Source organism: Bos taurus, chromosome 10 (assembly GCF_002263795.3).
Source record: "Bos taurus isolate L1 Dominette 01449 registration number 42190680 breed Hereford chromosome 10, ARS-UCD2.0, whole genome shotgun sequence".
Taxonomy (NCBI): Eukaryota; Metazoa; Chordata; class Mammalia; order Artiodactyla; family Bovidae; genus Bos; species Bos taurus.
Window position 1 is genome coordinate 48,577,176 of NC_037337.1, and position 17,986 is coordinate 48,595,161.

Below are 17,986 nucleotides of genomic sequence, written 5' to 3' on the forward strand. Positions count from 1 at the left end.
GCTCCAAAATCACTGCAGATGGTGATTTCAGGCATGAAATTAAAAGACGCTTACTCCTTGGAAGGAAAGTTGTGACCAACCTAGATAGCATATTCAAAAGCAGAGACATTACTTTGCCAACAAAGGTTCGTCTAGTCAAGGCTATGGTTTTTCCAGTGGTCATGTATGGATGTGAGAGTTGGACTGTGAAGAAAGCTAAGTGCCGAAGAATTGATGCTTTTAAACTGTGGTGTTGGAGAAGACTCCTCAGAGTCCCTTGGACTGCAAGGAGATCCAACCAGCCTATCCTAAAGGATATCAGTCATGGGTGTTCTTTGGAAGGACTGATGCTAAAGCTGAAACTCCAGTACTTTGGCCACCTCATTCTAAGAGTTGACTCATTGGAAAAGACCCTGATGCTGGGAGGGATTGGGGGCAGGAGGAGAAGGGGACGACGAGATGGCTGGATGGCATCACCGACTCGATGGACATGAGTTTGAGTGAACTCCAGGAGTTGGTGATGGACAGGGAGGCCTGGCAAGCTGCTATTCATGGGGTCACAAAGGGTCAGACACAACTGAGCGACCGAACTGAATTTTTTTGTGGAGTGATCCTAGAAGGTACCAGTAGAGGACTGAGGAAGGAAGAAAGGAAAGAAAAGGCAATCAACAGCAATAGGCAACTGAAGCTTCATCCCACTTGTGGGTCTGGGGACTCTAAAGCAATCCCCCCTTCCCAACCCCAGAGTTATCCCACCTGGGAAGCAAGGGAGTTAAAGTATATGTATACCGTCTCCTGCCAGTCAAGGATTTCTGGGAAACAGTCAATGGTTAGTGTCCCACATGCCTGTCTTGCTGTGTATGCAAGCAGAGTAGACTCTGGAGGACCAAGAAAGACCTCAGGTAAAGAGGGTTAGATGGAGTTCAAGCCAGCATGCCCAAGGGGATATGGGTGGGGGGTGACAACTGAACACTTTGTACTCTAGACAAAATACAATAAAATAAAAACTTTTAAAGCTGCTCTGTGTCTAGCAGCCTTGGAATCTTTTTTTTTTTTTTTTTAATATTTATTCATTGATTTTTTTTTTTTTTTTTTTGACTGCTCTGGGTCTTAGTTGTGACATGTGCGGAACTCCAACCCCGGTTGCAGCATGTGGGATCTTTTCTTTTTTTTATTTAATAGTTGCAGCATGTGAAGTCTTTAGTTGTGGCATGTGAACTCTTAGTTGCAGCATGTGGGATCTAGTTCTCTGACCAGAGATTGAACCTGGGCCCCCTGCATGGGGAGCACAGAGTCTTAGCTGCTGGACCACCAGGAAATCCCTATTGGCCTTTCATTCTTTTGACAAATACTATAGGTTCTTAAAAATCATAGAGACCACTACCATTCCTGCTCAAGCCTCCTAGATTTTATGCCTACAAATTATTCATGTAGCCCCATTTGAACTCCCGGTGACTCAACACTCCATCCCTTTCTCCCAAGGGATCCTATCAAATTTCCAGACTGCTCAGTGTTTTAAAAAGTGTCTCCTAATAGTCTAGAGAGATCTGTCTATTATACCACTCTTTCTTGGCTGCATGCTGAGAAAATCTGATTTCTCATTTACATGGCACTCCCAGCCCTGGTTGTGTGTCAGAATCACCTAGGGGACTTTTAAAGTGTACAGATTTAGAGAGGGTGTTCCCCCTCCAGGACCCCTAAAAAAGAATCTCTTGGGGCTGGGATTGAAGAATCTATAGAATTATCCCAGGATGTTCCTACAGACCTAGGCCAGCTCTGATGTATGGATTAGGTCATTAGACCATTGCTCTGGGCTTCCCAGGTGGCACTAGTGGTAAATAATCTGCCTGCCAATATAGGAGACATAAGACATGTAGGTTTGATCCTTGGTTCGAGAAGATCCCCCAGAAAAGGGCATGACAACCCACTCCAGTATTTCTACCTGGAGAATCCTGTGAATAGAGGAGCTTGGCAGGCTGAGGTGACTTACCATGTTAGCACATTGCTCTAGATAGCATTCTTCAGTAAGCTGTAGGCAGCCATTATATTCATCTTGTTTGGTTGGTTGTGTTCATTTAAAAAAAGTTTAGCCATTTTTAAATTTAAGTATAGTTGATTTGCACTGTTGTATTAGCTTCAGGTATAGCACAAAGTGATTCAGTGATATATATTTTTTTTTTTTCAGATTCTTTTCCATTATAGTTTATTACAAGATGTTGAATATAGTTCCCTGTGCTGTATAGTAGGATCTTGTTTATCTATTTTATATATAGTAGTGTGTATCTGTTAACCCCAAACTCCTAATTTATCTGTCCCTACCCCTGCCATCAGATCCATCTTAAAAATTCCCATTTCCAGGAAAAAGCTTCCCATTCTGTGCAAGCACTTCTAATGGGACATGGCTTCAGCGTTTTGTCTCCTCTCCAAAATGTAGTTGTGTCTATTTTTACATTAAAGTGTGTCAACAGGAGTGAATATATTTGTGATCCGATAGGGTATAGCACAGCAAAATTTTCCCTCTTGCCTTCTAAACACTATAATTTAATGAATGCAGCCTCAGATCATATTAATGCTTTTTGAGGCCAATTAAGCTATGGATTCAAGATGAACTCACCATTGGCTAAAGCTTCTAAATCTCCTTTCTTTACTTTGGAAGTTGGACTTTCAGTTTAATTTGATTGTGACTCAAGGGCAGTACTCTTATTGCCTTCTCTTTTCTTCAGTATTTGTTTATCCTAATTCCAATTTATCCTAATTAAGACAGATAGTAAGGAGATGGAGTCAACAGAATTTGATCAGTTAAGGTGTATTTCAGATAATGGGTTAAAGATGCCTCTACGGATTCTCGCTTGAGAAGTTACATGAAGCTCAAACTACGAATTTTTTTTTTTAACTTTACAATATTGTATTAGTTTTGCCAAATATCGAAATGAATCCGCCACAGGTATACCTGTGTTCCCCATACTGAACCCTCCTCCCTCCTCCCTCCCCATACCTTCCCTCTGGGTCGTCCCAGTGCACCAGCCCCAAGCATCCAGTATCGTGCATCGAACCTGGACTGGCGACTCATTTCATACATGATATTATACATGTTTCAATGCCATTCTCCCAAATCTCCCCACCCTCTCCCTCTCCCACAGAGTCCATAAGACTGATCTATACATCAGTGTCTCTTTTGCTGTCTCATACACAGGGTTATTGTTACCATCTTTCTAAATTCCATATATATGCGTTAGTATACTGTATTGGTGTTTTTCTTTCTGGCTTACTTCACTCTGTATAATAGGCTCCAGTTTCATCCACCTCATTAGAACTGATTCAAATGTATTCTTTTTAATGGCTGAGTAATACTCCATTGTGTATATGTACCACAGCTTTCTTATCCATTCATCTGCTGATGGACATCTAGGTTGCTTCCATGTCCTGGCTATTATAAACAGTGCTGCGATGAACATTGGGGTACACGTGTCTCTTTCCCTTCTGGTTTCCTCAGTGTGTATGCCCAGCAGTGGGATTGCTGGATTATAAGGCAGTTCTATTTCCAGTTTTTTAAGGAATCTCCACACTGTTCTCCATAGTGGCTGTACTAGGTTGCATTCCCACCAACAGTGTAAGAGGGTTCCCTTTTCTCCACACCCTCTCCAGCATTTATTGCTTGTAGACTTTTGGATCGCAGCCATTCTGACTGGCATGAAATGGTACCTCATAGTGGTTTTGAATGGGAGAAAATAATAGCAAATGAAGCAACTGACAAACAACTAATCTCAAAAATATACAAGCAACTCCTACAGCTCAACTCCAGAAAAATAAATGACCCAATCAAAAAATGGGCCAAAGAACTAAATAGACATTTCTCCAAAGAAGACATACAGATGGCTAACAAACACATGAAAAGATGCTCAACATCACTCATTATCAAACTAGGAATTATAAGGACTTCCCTGGAGGCCTAGTGGTTAAGACTTTGCATTTAGATTCAGGGGGTGTGAGTTCAGTCTCTGGTTGGGGAACTAAGATCCCACATGCCTCATGGTCAAAAGACCAAAACAGGAGGAGTATTATAACAAATTCCTTAAAGACTTTAAAAATGGTTCACATAAAAAAAAAACTTAAAAAAATGAAAGATTTACAGAAGGTGAAGCCATTGAAGGGTGGAGTAGAGGTGATTAATTCAGCTTTAGCCATTTTCAGTTCAGTTCAGTCGCTCAATCGTGTCCAACTCTGGGACCCTGTGGACTGCAGCACGTCAGGTTTCCCTATCCATCACCAACTCCCAGAGCCTACTCAAACTCACATCCACTCACTAGTCAGTGATGCCATCCAGCCATCTCATCCTCTGTTGTCCCCTTCTCGTTCTGCCCTCTATCTTTCCCAGCATCAGGGCCTTTTCAAATGAGTCAGTTCTTTGCATCAGGTGGCCAAAATATTGGCTTCAACATCAGTCCTTCCAATGAATATTCAGGACTGATTTCCTTTAGGATGGACTGGTTGGATCTCCTTGCAGTCCAAGGGACTCTCAAGAGTCTTCTTCAACACCACAGTTCAAAAGCATCAATTCTTTGGTGCTTAGCTTTCTTTATAGTCCAACTCTCACATCCATACATGACTACTGGAAAAACCACAGCTTTGAGTAGATGGACTTTTGTTGGCAAAGTAATGTCTCTGCTTTTCAATATGCTGCCTAGGTTGGTCATAGCTTTTCTTCCAAAGAGCAAGTGTCTTTTCATTTCATAGCTGCAGTCACCATCTACAGTGATTTTGGAGCCCCCCAAAATAAGGTCTGTCACTGTTTCCACTGTTTCCCCATCATTTGCCATGAAGTGATGGCAGTGCATGCCATGATCTTAGTTTTCTGAATGTAGAGTTTAGCCACTTTGAGGAGGCAGAAGTGTCTACTAGATAGATACAGAGCTCAGAAAACAGGCTGAAGATATAAATTTGGAGCATATAGTTTTCTAGTTGGTAATTAAAGCTATAGAGCTATTCCTCCTAGTTTAGGTTATTATTCACATATTTTATCAGTCATTTTATTTATAATGCAGTCACTGAAAAAAAATACAGGACTGCAACATGGTTTTAAAGACCTTCCTCCAAGTTGCTGTTGATTATCCAGAACATATTTCTATATTAAACCCATTCAGATAGCAGAAGAAATCTTGGTCAAATTTCTAAATGAAGTTCAGATATATTATTTCTGTCTCATTTCCCTGATGTTCCATATTAATAATCACGTAAGAGGAAGGAGGTCTGACTTTTGGAACAAAACATTAGCAAATTATGTTTCTGTTTACAATTCTAGTCACAAAGTTATTTGTTCATAGTTTTAAGTAATGTCTTTTGGCTTCGTCTAGAATCTTTGCATATGAATTGCATTCTAAGCCTGGCTCTTTTTTAACATTTTGTAAATTGTTTTAAGACCTTAGGTGAACTAAACATAGTTTTGATGAGCACTCTTTTTCCAGGAAGAAACTTTTAGGAAAAGCACTGATGAGTTAATTTATAAAATAAAACTAAGCAATTTTAATGAAGGTACCAACTGCTTCTCTTTCTCAGCACTCAGGTCTCAAGGTGCGACATGGTTAAAACTAGGAAAAGCATTTTAGGTTTTCATTGGAGAAATAGTCCCTGGGATGTAATTCTGCTTTGTCCTGACTTCAAACAGAACGGAATAACAGGCTGGGGTTCTCCATGCTTTCACTATGTATGTGATCATTTCCTTGTTATGAATTGCTTTTAAATTATTCCCTTTGCTCCTGTTTACCTCATTATTCTTTGAGCATAAATCTAACCCTCAAATAATTTATGCGTAAAGGAATCTGATAGAGGAACAGAACAAGCTCACCAAGTGTCTCTTGCTCATTACAAGTGAATAAATAAATAGGCATACCAAACAATCATTCTCATCAAAAGAATGTGGTAGGATTTTTTTTTCCTAGACATGTCTAATAATTACTAAGGGATTAGGGGAACCTAACCACTGTGAAACTCGGTACAAACTATCAAAATCAGCAGAGTCAAATATCTGAGATTTAGCCTTGGTGACATTATTTTCTGTCGTCATAAACCTTTTCATGATTAATCAGAGATTTTATGCAGTTGCGGGCTCAGTTTTCTGTGGAGTTAGCGTGGGCTTAGAGAGGGAAATGCCATCCCACTCCAGCATTCTTGCCTCGGAAATCCCATGGACGGAGGAACCTGGAGGCTACAGTTCATGGGGCTCGCAAAGATTTGGACACAACTGAGCAACCAAATCCAAGGTGTGTTTCATTGGGAGAGGGGGTGGTTAGACTAGAGCACTATTTTTTTGTGACATGATTTGAGGGACTGATACAATGTTTCACCTCAGGCTATCCGCTACTGCCTGCTTACCCCAAGTTGGTGATGATCGAAGGAATGAATCTAATTGGCCTAAATAGGTGTTATGCATACACCCTTAGTCTTACTAGCACAGCAAACCAACCAGCTAAGTAATCTCGCTTCTGATAGCCTTCCTTCTCGTCTATCAAACCTAAGAGTCAAATGTCCAATCCAGTCCACTCTCATTTATTCCTATGGATTGATCACTCAGAGTCTCTCACGTGGGGAAAGGTACTAGCGCCTGACTCTTCTCTGGCATGCAGGGGCTCATACTAGATAGGGATCTTAGGGAGGGCAGAGGGTACTGGCTTTCATCCCAGCCTACACACAACAGAGTCCCATCTGAACTTTAACTGCATGTGGTATATGCTCAGATCCCTCTTCAAGAATAAAAATAAGATGTTCTCCCAGGTGCTGGGAGTGCTTGCCAAAAGCAGTCCTAGGGCCCTTTTTGGGAATTGCCTTGGCTGAGGAAAACTGTCCCATCAAAGGTCACACTTTCTTCCATGGGCAGCTCACATTCACAATGACTGATCAACAGAAGGATATAAAAGCCAAGCCTGCTGCCCCAGCTTGAGAAGACCATCCCAGCTCCAGACCCCCTACTGGACCCCCCAGGGCTTGCACTAGGACTACATTACAGCCAGCATCTCCCTCTGCCCAATTCTGTTGTCTTTCCCTCCCTCCCTTCCATAGGTGCTGTTCCCGGGAACTTTCCCTGATAAAAGCTCTGCGTGCTAGTCTCTGTCTCAGAGTCTGTTCCCCCAGGGACCCATTCAACTCTGATGTGTGTGAAGTAGCTTTATGTTACTTCATTCGTTATACCCTAGCTTGCTCCAAAAAAGATTCAGTTTAGGTCAAGACAGAGTCTGATTAAGCAAAATCCAGTGGCTATTTCTGCCACTTCTGTGACTCTGCTTTTAGCTGATATGCATATGGTAGATCATCAGAGTGAATGTGGGAGAGGAGAAGGCTCATCAGGCCCTCGTCCTTAATAGGACTCTCCAGTGAGGCTTGGGGATCTGTCTTTTGTTCAAAGTCCCCTATCTATTCCGAAGTGTAGTCTCGTTTCAGAATCATGGCTCCAAGCCATGCTGGCATCTTGACTTACTATGTAGAGCTCAAGGTACCAAGCCCCCTAACTGGTTCTTCCGGTGCCCTGACAGAAATGTGACAGTTATTAATCAGTTCAGAATGGATCACTTATGTTGTCCTCTTGGCTCCAGGAGAAATGTATCTCTGGGAAAGTTTCCAGGGTGACTTTAGGTCTGCCCTCTAACAGATATTCAGATCTAGCCAACAGCTGACACAGCTCTAGACCTTGGAGTTCCAGCTTGACTGGGCTGTGCTTAGAGGAGGAACATGATCCTTTGGCCACTGAAGAGGCTGGGGAACTCTAGGCTGTGGCCCAGATTGATCCACCAGTGTGCTCCATGAACCAAAAGACACACACAAGCTCTCAGGAGCTTTGAATAACCTTGTGACACCATAACAGGCTTGAGAACATGAAACTGCCCCTGGGAGCCACTGGAGAGAGTACTTGGGTCTGCAGAGTTCTAGGTCTTAAGAGCATGGCTTCCCTGGTAGCTCAGCTGGTAAAGAATCTGCCTGCAATGCAGGAGACCCCAGTTTAATTCCTGGGTCAGGACGATCCACTGGAGAAGGGATAGGTTGCCCACTCCAGTATTCTGGCGTGGAGAATTTCATGGACTGTATAGTCCATGTGGTTGTAAGGAGTTGGACATGACTGAGTGACTTTCACTTCACTCCACATCCCCCAGTAAAGGCTTGTCTTTCTTGTAGTTTAGCCAAATGCTGGGTTGAGTCAAATGCTTTCCTTGCTGTTCACCGGAAAATCATGGAAGCATGCAGATTTTTTTCAGGGTTCACCCAGGACTATTTCTCAAAATGATAGCACCCTCATCCTCTAATATCACCCCCACCACTGTCACCTCCAACCTCGCTCTCACTTCTTTATCTGGTGCTCGTGGCATAATCTCTTTTTCTTGGAAGCTATTAAATTAATCCTTTCCTAAGGAAACTTGGGAGACCTTTGGGAATTAGTTTCCAATGGTGGAATTTCAGTCATTCTGGCAGGACACAGAGAGCTTTTTTTTTTTTTTTTTAAAGCACAACCTGAATTCCTAGTTAACCTTCAAATCAGACAAGAAAAGAGACTGCCTCCTGTGTCTATCGCTGAAGCTGTCCCACAGAGGGCAGGGGGGCATTCAGGGGACTGGTCTGGAGCAGCCAAGAGAATTCACCTACGAGGTTTTCAGTACAAGACTTCATTGAGCAAGGGCCTAGCTGCTGTGCTTCGAAATCCATCACTGCATTTGCACTGAAGCCATGCCATCCCTGAGTTTCTCTTTGCTACAGACTGAGGGTGGCAGAGATCATAAGGCCATCCCATTTCTGGAAGACACAGGACTCCTCTGACAGGCCATGTGGGCTCAAGGGCCCACCGGCTACCTTGCAGAGCCTCCCTCAGACTGCACGGTGGTCTGGGTTGCCCCTTCTCTCCTCATTTTCCACTGAGGGATCAGAGTTGCCTGGCGGTCTGACAGCTCTTTCAGATCTCCCAGTTCTGCCCCGTTTGCACTCCCAGGCACTTCCTCTAATAAAATCCCTGCACATTTAATCCCTTCTTGGCTTCGGCTTTTCCAAAACCCAGATTAATGAACCAGTCTTCTGTGTTAGCTGCCAATATTTGACTATTTACTAATCAACTCCTTCCACTACAACCATCCCCCATCTCAGAAGAGTAGGAAATGATCCTTTCCAATTGGACAAAAGGTTTTTAGATTCAGGAAGTCTCAGAGAGAACTTGGGGTAAGAAATAGCAACCACCAAATAATAAGATAATCATTAGAATTGCTTAAATCTTAAAAAGAGCATTCCTATGTATTATTAATTTAATCTTAGCTGCTCCATTAGAGGGAAGAACAGCTTGTAGTTGTTTTTGTTGTTGTTTGTTTGTGTTTTTAATCTTTGGCCATGCTGCACAGCATGCAGGATCTTAGTTCCCCCACCAGGGATTGAACCGGTGCCCCCTGGAATGGAAGCTCAGAATCTCAACCACTGGACCACCAGGGAAGTTCCAACAGCTCATGTTTACTGAGCATGTAGTACATGGCATGCGCTTGCCTCACAGTTTTCACAAAGTGAATATGAATGCCAGATGAACAGATGAGGAATCCAAGGTATGGAAAGGCAGCATAATTACTCCGAGGTCACATTTCTAGCAAGAGATGACCTAGTATCAAACACAGCATTGTTGGATCTCAAAATCTGTGTGATGCCCACTTGCTGGGAACAAAGTAAAGATTTCTACCTCAGCCTTTTGACGGTGGGATGGGGAACAGTTGCCTCAGCAGCTAGTGGGGGTCATTTCCTGACCATACTGATGAGCCAAGGGTGACCTCTTTGTGCTCTCCTGAGTCTCTGCACCAAACAATTGTGAAAATAAACTCCCAGGGGCTCTAAACAAGGGGAAATGCTCTCAGCTCCCTGTGGAGGGATTGCCAGGACTGATGGCAAAGCCTGGGAAAGCAAGAAGGAAGATGAGGAGCGATTTTAAACATATAGACAGTCCAAGGGAGACCCATGAATAACAAAACCTTTCTCTAGAAGACAGAACAGAGCTGTGTCCTCACTGATACCCAGAGCATCCTCTACCAGGCTCCCTCGCCCAGTCATTCCTCACTCTGATTCACTTTCCTCTCATTTTGCCTGGATAGAAACTGGGATGTGATTGAAGAAGCTGAAGGTAGGGGGGATTTGGGAAAAGACACACAATCTTAGGTGTGCTCCACATGGCAGGGCTCTGTTCCCCTCAGCAGGTGGAGAGTCTCATTCAGCCCAGTGGGAAGTTCTGTTTCCTGGAGAAGCTGGCTTCTGGACATTTGGAGGAAGTCTAAATCTCCTTACCAAATTCAAGAGGTGGTCAAACAACTTAGGAATGACTTCTACAAAATAAAAACCATGTATAGGAGCTCTTAGTATAGAAGTTCGTTGGAAGACTCTACTTTTGTTGTGATCTAGAGAAGAACCTAGAAGAAACTTGTAGCAAAATCTTCTGCATTCTGGAATTCTTTCAGTTCCCAGCATATCATTCTACTCTAGTCCCCTGAGCAAGGATATGAATGCATATCCCCTAAAGTTAAACAAATTGAGCATAGATCCCCAATTTTAGTTCTTTCCTTATATGTACATTTTTGATAAATTATATAAATATGCTATTATGATTTGCTACTCTTCCAAGGCACAATATATGTAATTGCATCAAGGTTTATGTTTCATGGGGGTGCATATAAATCTGTATTTCAGATAATCTTTGATCACTTCTGATTTTTTTAGCTGACCTTTAGTTTGATCTAATTGGATCATCATTATTTATATCATATGAAAGGGTTTGCTCATTCTGGGAGTAGAAGTATAAACTGACATGTTTTCTTATTTTCATTTTTACTTTATTAATACATGATATCTTCTGTGAGACAGGTCTTCATGGGTTTCCTTTTTTGTTTGTTTGTTTGTCTTGAGAGCAGAGGCTCGGGCAACTTTCACTCTGGGCTATCTTCTCAAGGATATTTGTACAGCAAACAGCCTTGAAACTTAAAAGTCGTGGCTCCCAGAGCAGAGAGCAGCTTTGTTTGCTGTCCAGGATTATAAAGATAATGTCCTTCTCTGGGGCAGAGTATGGACAGGATTTTAGCAGCCCCTTTATATTGAATAGGATATTTGAGTTTCCTTCTCTCAGGCTTTGTTTAGCTGTGACACCCAGGCTGTCCATATTGGCCCGGAGGGACTTGCAGGATGAGGGGGTAAGGGGAGCCAGGACAGACATGCCTGGTGCTGCCTGTTGTGTTGTAAACAGTCAAGTATTTTGTCTCTGACCCAGGGGTCTTATATTCTGCCAGTTTCCATGGAATGTGGCAAACTAGTTTATTAGCTTGCAAGTAGAGGAAAACCTCAGACTCCCCATAGTTTTTGACGGTATCTTTTATAATCTCTTTTTTTTTAAACCTTTTTGCTGAATTTGTTACAACATTGCTTCTGTTTTGTGTTTTGTTTTTTTGCCTAGATAGTGAAGGACAGTGGAGCATGGCATGCTGCAGTCCATGGGGTTGCAAAGAGACAGAAACGACTTAGTGACTGAACAGCAACGACATGTAGGATCTCAGCACCCTGACCAGAAACTGAACCCACACCTCCTGCATTAGAAGGCAAAGTCTTGACCACTGGACCACCAGGCAAGTCCCAATACTCTTAAGTAGAGCAGAAATCCTTCTTAGCCATTTATCTGGTTATGAGGGTTAGTTTGGTTAAAACTCGGTGATACTGACAGCCCACTTCATTGCACACACTAACTCATCTCAGCATGCTGGCATGAAGACCAATACAAGGGCCCCACTGCCCACCAGTCCTAGTAATGAGCACTTCTTTCCCTTAAGATAGTGTGCCTGCCTCCCAGGTCACGTGGACACTGACACTCAGACTGAGGGAGGCTGCAGGTCCACCGTTATTTCAAGTGTTTGTGAAGCTGTTTTCTCTCCTTTGTAGATAAAATACAAATATCAAAAGAAATTATAGTATCTTCTTTGCACACTTTCAAAGGATAGCCTTGGTACCCCTTTGGGGACCACAGCTTCTGACTATATCTTCCTCACCATTACATTGTTTATAAGTGCCTAGAATGAACCAGTCCTTGAGCCAGGCACTTCAAATGAGGTTTTTTATTTATTTCATATGACACCTGAGGAATACCATATCTGTTCCATGTGGGAGTTGACTGTGGCTTAGATGTATCTCATACAACAAAATGGGTACCAGCCTCTGTGGCCACAACATGAGCTCCAATATCATCTCCATTTTGCACATGTGGCAAGGTGTGCAAGGCCAAGGTGACTGACCCGACTAATATCTGCTCAGCACCAGCTCCTATGTATGGCAGTGCCTTCCTTGTCAGGATGGCATAGGACAGGCCCTCTAGTCTTTGCTGAGTAACTGTGGTTATGAGCACAACCTGATTAATTTCTATTTAATGAAATCTATCTTGTTCAGAAACAGTATTAGAACGTGACATTTAAATATGCTCTTTGTTTTTGTGTTTTGAAATATGAAGATTGGGATTTTGTTCCTTAAGGATTTGAGGGTGAGAGAGGGTGGGCAGATTTGGGATAAGAGAGAAACTTTGATTAGTTTAGGAAACAAAAGGGAAGGATAGCCCGTCATACGACTCTATCGTACTTAGGGACATACACATGATTAAATACATACATGCACAGGAAGCAATTAGTCCAGCCAGTTCCACGGTTACGATATGATAAATTATCCTCCTCAACAGAGACTCTAGCAAGTCAGATGCGTCAGATCCAGGCTTTTGAGCACTGTCACACTTGACGCCTGCAGGTCTTTAAAAAGATTGATTATACTGACACCCTCTGAGAAGACCACCACTGCGCTCCACTACTATTTTCCATGTTCTAAAAATGATATTTCAGTTTAATAGAACTCAAGGAAACTTTCAAAAACTGCCAGGCCATCTCCTCCTCTGACGTTTTAGAGGGAAAATCATCTAAGCTTCCAGAAGTAGGAAGAATGCTTGTGTTTGTGTAGACGGGGAGGTGGGGAGATGAGCGTGGAAGCTGGAAGAAAAGGTAGGGGGAGGCACAAGTGAAAATAGGGATTTTAAACAGATGTAGCAATTTGTTGTGCATCTTAACCATGAAACACTGCTCAAATGCCCCATTTGTATTCTCTAGCAGTGTATGAGATGGAAATCTTTCCAGGAGTTACTCAATACATTTTTTTTGGAGGCTGCAAAGCTGCATGGCATGGAAGCTTCCTGAGGATGGACGGGTTGTGGGCAGAGAAGGAAGGTAGGCAAGAGAGGCAGGATTTGGAGTAGGGCAACAGCACTAGGGTTTCTGAAGTTACGTTATTTGCAAGTCTTTCATGCTTGAAAGCCGTCTGATATTTCATTCATTAGCCAATCCTGTCTTTGCCACCCCCAAGATGATTCTGGCTCGTCCTCATTTTAGAGTTCATGATGATATGTTATAAATGCAGAAACAGGGGATTCCCTGGTGGTCCAGCGGTTAAGACATAAGCATTCACTGTCATGGGCCCAGATTCAGTCTCTGCTCGGGGAACTAAGATCCCACAAGCCATGCTATGCGGCCAAATAAATACAAAGCACAAACTCCCCTTTGAGAAATTAAATAAGCGCAGGAACAATGGAGACCCATGTGCCTCCAGAGATTGTGTCTCACAAGAGGAGGGTTACATGTTTCTGGACATTTTGTGGAAGAGGAAACAGAAAAACAAACCAACTCACTTATAGTCTCAGTTAATATAAATCACCATTTTTTCTTGACCACTGGTTAGGAAATTTTAAGATTTCCTTGTCATTAGAAAAGTCTTTTTCTATTCTTGATTACTTATCAAAGTGGGACAGTCTTAAGTTAGAGATGAGCATAATGAGATTATAGGGTTGGCATCTAGCCCAGCCTCCTCATTTCACAGAAGAAACTTAAGCTCAGAGACATAAAGGGTCTTACCCAAGATCACACAGCACACCAGAGCCAAAAACCAGCTCTGGAACCTAGGGACCAGTGTCAAACATCAGCTCTCCTTTTAAAATGCAAAGTTTTCTGGAAGGATCAAAAATAAGTATTTATCTCCCTCAAAATGAGTTTTTCCCTTGGCAGAAGCAACATAGCCAAAAACCTTTGGTTTAAATAGAGAGGGCACAGAAAGGGTTGCAAAAACCCTGACAACAAACTGTTCTCTAATATCATTGCACAAAGGCATGCAATCCACATAGTCATTTTCTCAAACTCTGCTGTCAGTATGTCACTCTCCTGCTCAAAAATCCTCCACAGGCTCGATCATCACCTACAGAATAAAAACCAAATTCCTTCACTGCACACAAACCCACTTCACCTTTCCAGTCCACCACTTTCCTGTAATGAGTTCATGGTTGGTCAAGTACCTATCTTGTGCTGGGCATTGTAAGGACATGGGAGACACAGTAGTAATGACCAAACAAGGTCTTTTCCTCATGGGGCTCACATTCAGGAGAGGGAACAATAACCAAGTAGAGAAAAGAATGGACAAAACAATTATGACTTATAAGAATAGCCAATATGATGAAGTGACATAAGTAACTGGTGATGGTGATGGAGGAAGGGGAGGGAGTTTCTAACTACTTTATCTGGAAATGACATGTGAGCTAAAATCCAAAGGCAGTGATGAGCCAACTTATGAAAAGCTAAAGAAAGAACTTTCTAGATTGAAGGAACTGTAGTTTGTCCAACTGAAAGGCTAGCTAGTGCTTGCCTGTCTTCATTTCTTTATTCATGCCATTTGCACTGCTGAAAACGCCTTTCCCCCACTTGCCTAGACGGGCCAGTCCCAGCTGAAGCAATGCTTCCAAGTGCAGGCTCTGTGTTAGTTGCAGTGGGTTTCTATTCACCATCTTGGGCAAGTCACTTCACCTCTGTGGGCCTTAGCGTCCTCATTTTTAAAGTGGAGATGATAATAAATCTTACCTTAGGGATTTACTATGAAAATTAAGTATAATATTTCATGTAAGACCTTTAACATAGTAAAACATGCAAAAAGCAATAAATCTTGGTTATTATCTGCTCTTCCAGACCGAGCTCAAGTCATATTTTCTCTATGTACTTTGTGAACAATAGTAGCCCAAACCCAAAGTAAAATTTATTTTATTGGAATTCTTATGTTTCCAGACCTGAATATCCCCCTGAACCCTTCCCCGCCACAATTTTCTGTATCAGTGTTCTCTTGTGTATTTTATGTGGTATGTTCATCCATCTCCCCTAGTAGATTGTGAATCTTTCCACTGTAAGTTTGCCTTATGCTTACATTGCTTAGCTCATAATAAGTTATACTATATTTGTGTTCAAAGTACATATGTATGGTTGGCCAAGGAAAGGGGAGAGTGAAGAAGCAATGCTCATCACAGATTGTAGTCTTGGTTTTATTTGCCTGAGTTTGTTGGCCAGACCCTAAGATACCGCTCCCCCCACCCCCCACCCCAATGATCTGCTCCTGGTATTCATACCCCTGTATAAGCCTGCCCACTTCAGGGGCAGATGATGCTTGTGACTTGATTTTGTTCAATAGAATATGGCAAAGGTGATGGGATGTTGCTTCTTCGACTAAGTTGTAAGAGTGTGACCTCTGTTTTCATAGCAGAGTCTCTCTCTCTTTATTGAATTGTAATTAACATACATTATATTAGTTTCAGGTGTACAACATACTCTACACATTATGAAATGGTCACTGCAATATCATCCATCACCATACAAATTTGTTATAGTATTATTGACTACATTCCTGTGTGTACATTACATCCCTCTGACTTATGTTAGAGCAGGAAGATCCTTCTTAATCTATTTTCCCTATTTCATCTTTCCATCCATCCCCACCTTTCTTTTGGCAACCACTTGTTTGTTCTCTGTACCTATGAGTCTGTTTCTATTTCGTTTTGTTTGTTGTTGGCTTTGTTTTTTTAGATTCCACTTGCAAGTGAGATCATACAGCATTTGTCTTTCACTATCTGACTTGTTATGCTTAACATACTTTCAGGTTCATTCATGTAACCTCAAATGGTAAGATTTTAATCTTTTTGAATTAGTATTTTCATTTTCTTTGGATATATACCCATAAGTGGAATTTCATTTTTGGTTTTCTGAGGAACCTCCATATCATTTTCCACGTGCAGAATGTGTATACTGCTACTTTGGGATGGAATATTCTATGTAAGTCTGTAAGTTCATCTGGTCTAATGCACCACTTGAAGCATGTGTTTTCTTGTTAATTTTCTGTGTGGATGATTTAACATTTGATGTAAGTGGGATATTAAAGTCCCCTGCTACTGCTAAGTCACTTCAGTCGTGTCCGACTCTGTTCAACCCCATAGATGGCAGCCCACCAGGCTCCCACGTCCCTGGGATTCTCCAGACAAGAACACTGGAGTGGGTTGCCATTTCCTTCTCCAATGCATGAAAGTGAAAAGTGAAAGTGAAGTCGCTCAGTCATGTCCGATTCTTCGTGACCCCATGGACTGCAGCCTACAAGGCTCCTCCAGGCAAGAGTACTGGAGTGGGTGCCATTGCCTTCTCCGTTAAAGTCCCCTACTGTTTTTGTATTGTTGTCCCTTTCTCCCTTTATTTCTGTTAATATTGGCTTTATATATTTATGTTCTCCTATGTCGGGTACATAAATTTTTACAAATGTTATATCCTCTTCTTGAATTGACTGATTTGTCATTATATAATATACTTTCTCATCTTTTCTTACAGCCCCAGCTTTCTTTTCTTTTCCATTTGCATGGAATGTCTTTTTCCATCCCCTTACTTTCTGCCTATATGTGTCTTTAGATCTGTGGTGAGTCTCTTGTAGGCTATGTATAAATGCATCTTTTTCTTTTTTATAATCCATTTGACTACCCTATGTCTTTTGATTGGAGCATTTGGTCCATTTACATCTAATGTATTTATTAATATGTATGTTCTTTCTGTCATTTTATTAATATTTTTATGATTATTTTTATTGTTCTTCTCTGTTCCTATTTTTTTGTGTGTGTGGTTTCTTCCCTTGAAGTTTGATGGATTTAGTTAGTGTTACATTTTGATTCCTCTCTCTTTATTTTTTTGTGTATCCATTGGAAATTTTTGATTTGTGGTTACCATAAGGTTCATATATATCAACCTGTATATATATCCATCTATTTTATGCTAATTGTCACCTTAGTTGATGGTTCAAAGCAGTATATTTTTACTCCCTACTACCATGTTTTATGGTTTTTCTTTATGTTATATTTTGTATCTTTTTATTTTGTGGTTCCCTTACTTACTGTAGTTATGGTTGATTGTAATATGTTTGTTTTTTAACTTCACACTAGCTTTTTTAAGTGGCTGATCCACTGCCTTTATTATATATTTGCCTCTTCCAGAAAGATTTTTCCTTTTACATATATACATATTTCTAGTTATGAGTTTTACTTCTCTGCTTAAAGAAGAGTCTTTAACATTTGTAAAACTGGCTTACTGGTGATGAATTTCTTTAGTTTTTGCCTGTCTGGGAATCTCTCTTTAATTTTGAATGATAACCTTGCCAGTTATAGTTTATTTTGTTTTTGTTTTTTTTAGGTTTTAAGTTTTTTTCCTTTCAGTGCTTTAAATATATCCTGTCACTCCCCGCTGGTCTGTGAAGTATATGCTGAAAAGTGAACAAATAGTTTTATGGGGTTTCCTTTATATATGATTAGTTGTTTTTGTTTTTTGCTGCCTTTAAAATTTTCTCTTTATCTCTGACTTTTGCTATTTTAATTGTGATATGTTTTAGTATGGATTTCTTTGGGTTCATCTTATTTGGAACTCTTTGGGATTCCTGAATTCTGTTTTCTTCCACAGGTGAGGAAAGTTTTTAGCCATTATTTCTTCAAATGAATTTTCTGTCCCTGTCTTTCCCTTGTCTCCTTCTGGATTCCCTATAATATGAATGTTAGTACATATATGATGTCCCAGAGATCCCTTAAACTCTACACATTTTTAAAAATTTATTTCTTTTTTATTCTGTTCCTACTGGGTGATTCTCACTATTCTGTCTTCTA

At 41.3% G+C, this 17,986-nt stretch overlaps 1 long non-coding RNA gene across 6 annotated transcripts in view; it reads left to right on the plus strand.

Moving 5' to 3' along the window:
• Positions 1 to 12,272, plus strand: part of LOC132346370 (uncharacterized) — a 284,917-nt gene extending 272,645 nt beyond the window's left edge. For 5 of the 6 annotated variants that reach the window (XR_009496198.1, XR_009496196.1, XR_009496192.1 and 2 more), the window contains one exon: positions 11,423 to 12,272. This is a non-coding gene — a long non-coding RNA (uncharacterized lncRNA). The remainder of the gene's footprint in view (positions 1 to 11,422) is intronic. The other variant, XR_009496195.1, reaches the window with a different exon arrangement.
• The last annotated feature ends 5,714 nt before the right edge of the window (positions 12,273 to 17,986 follow it).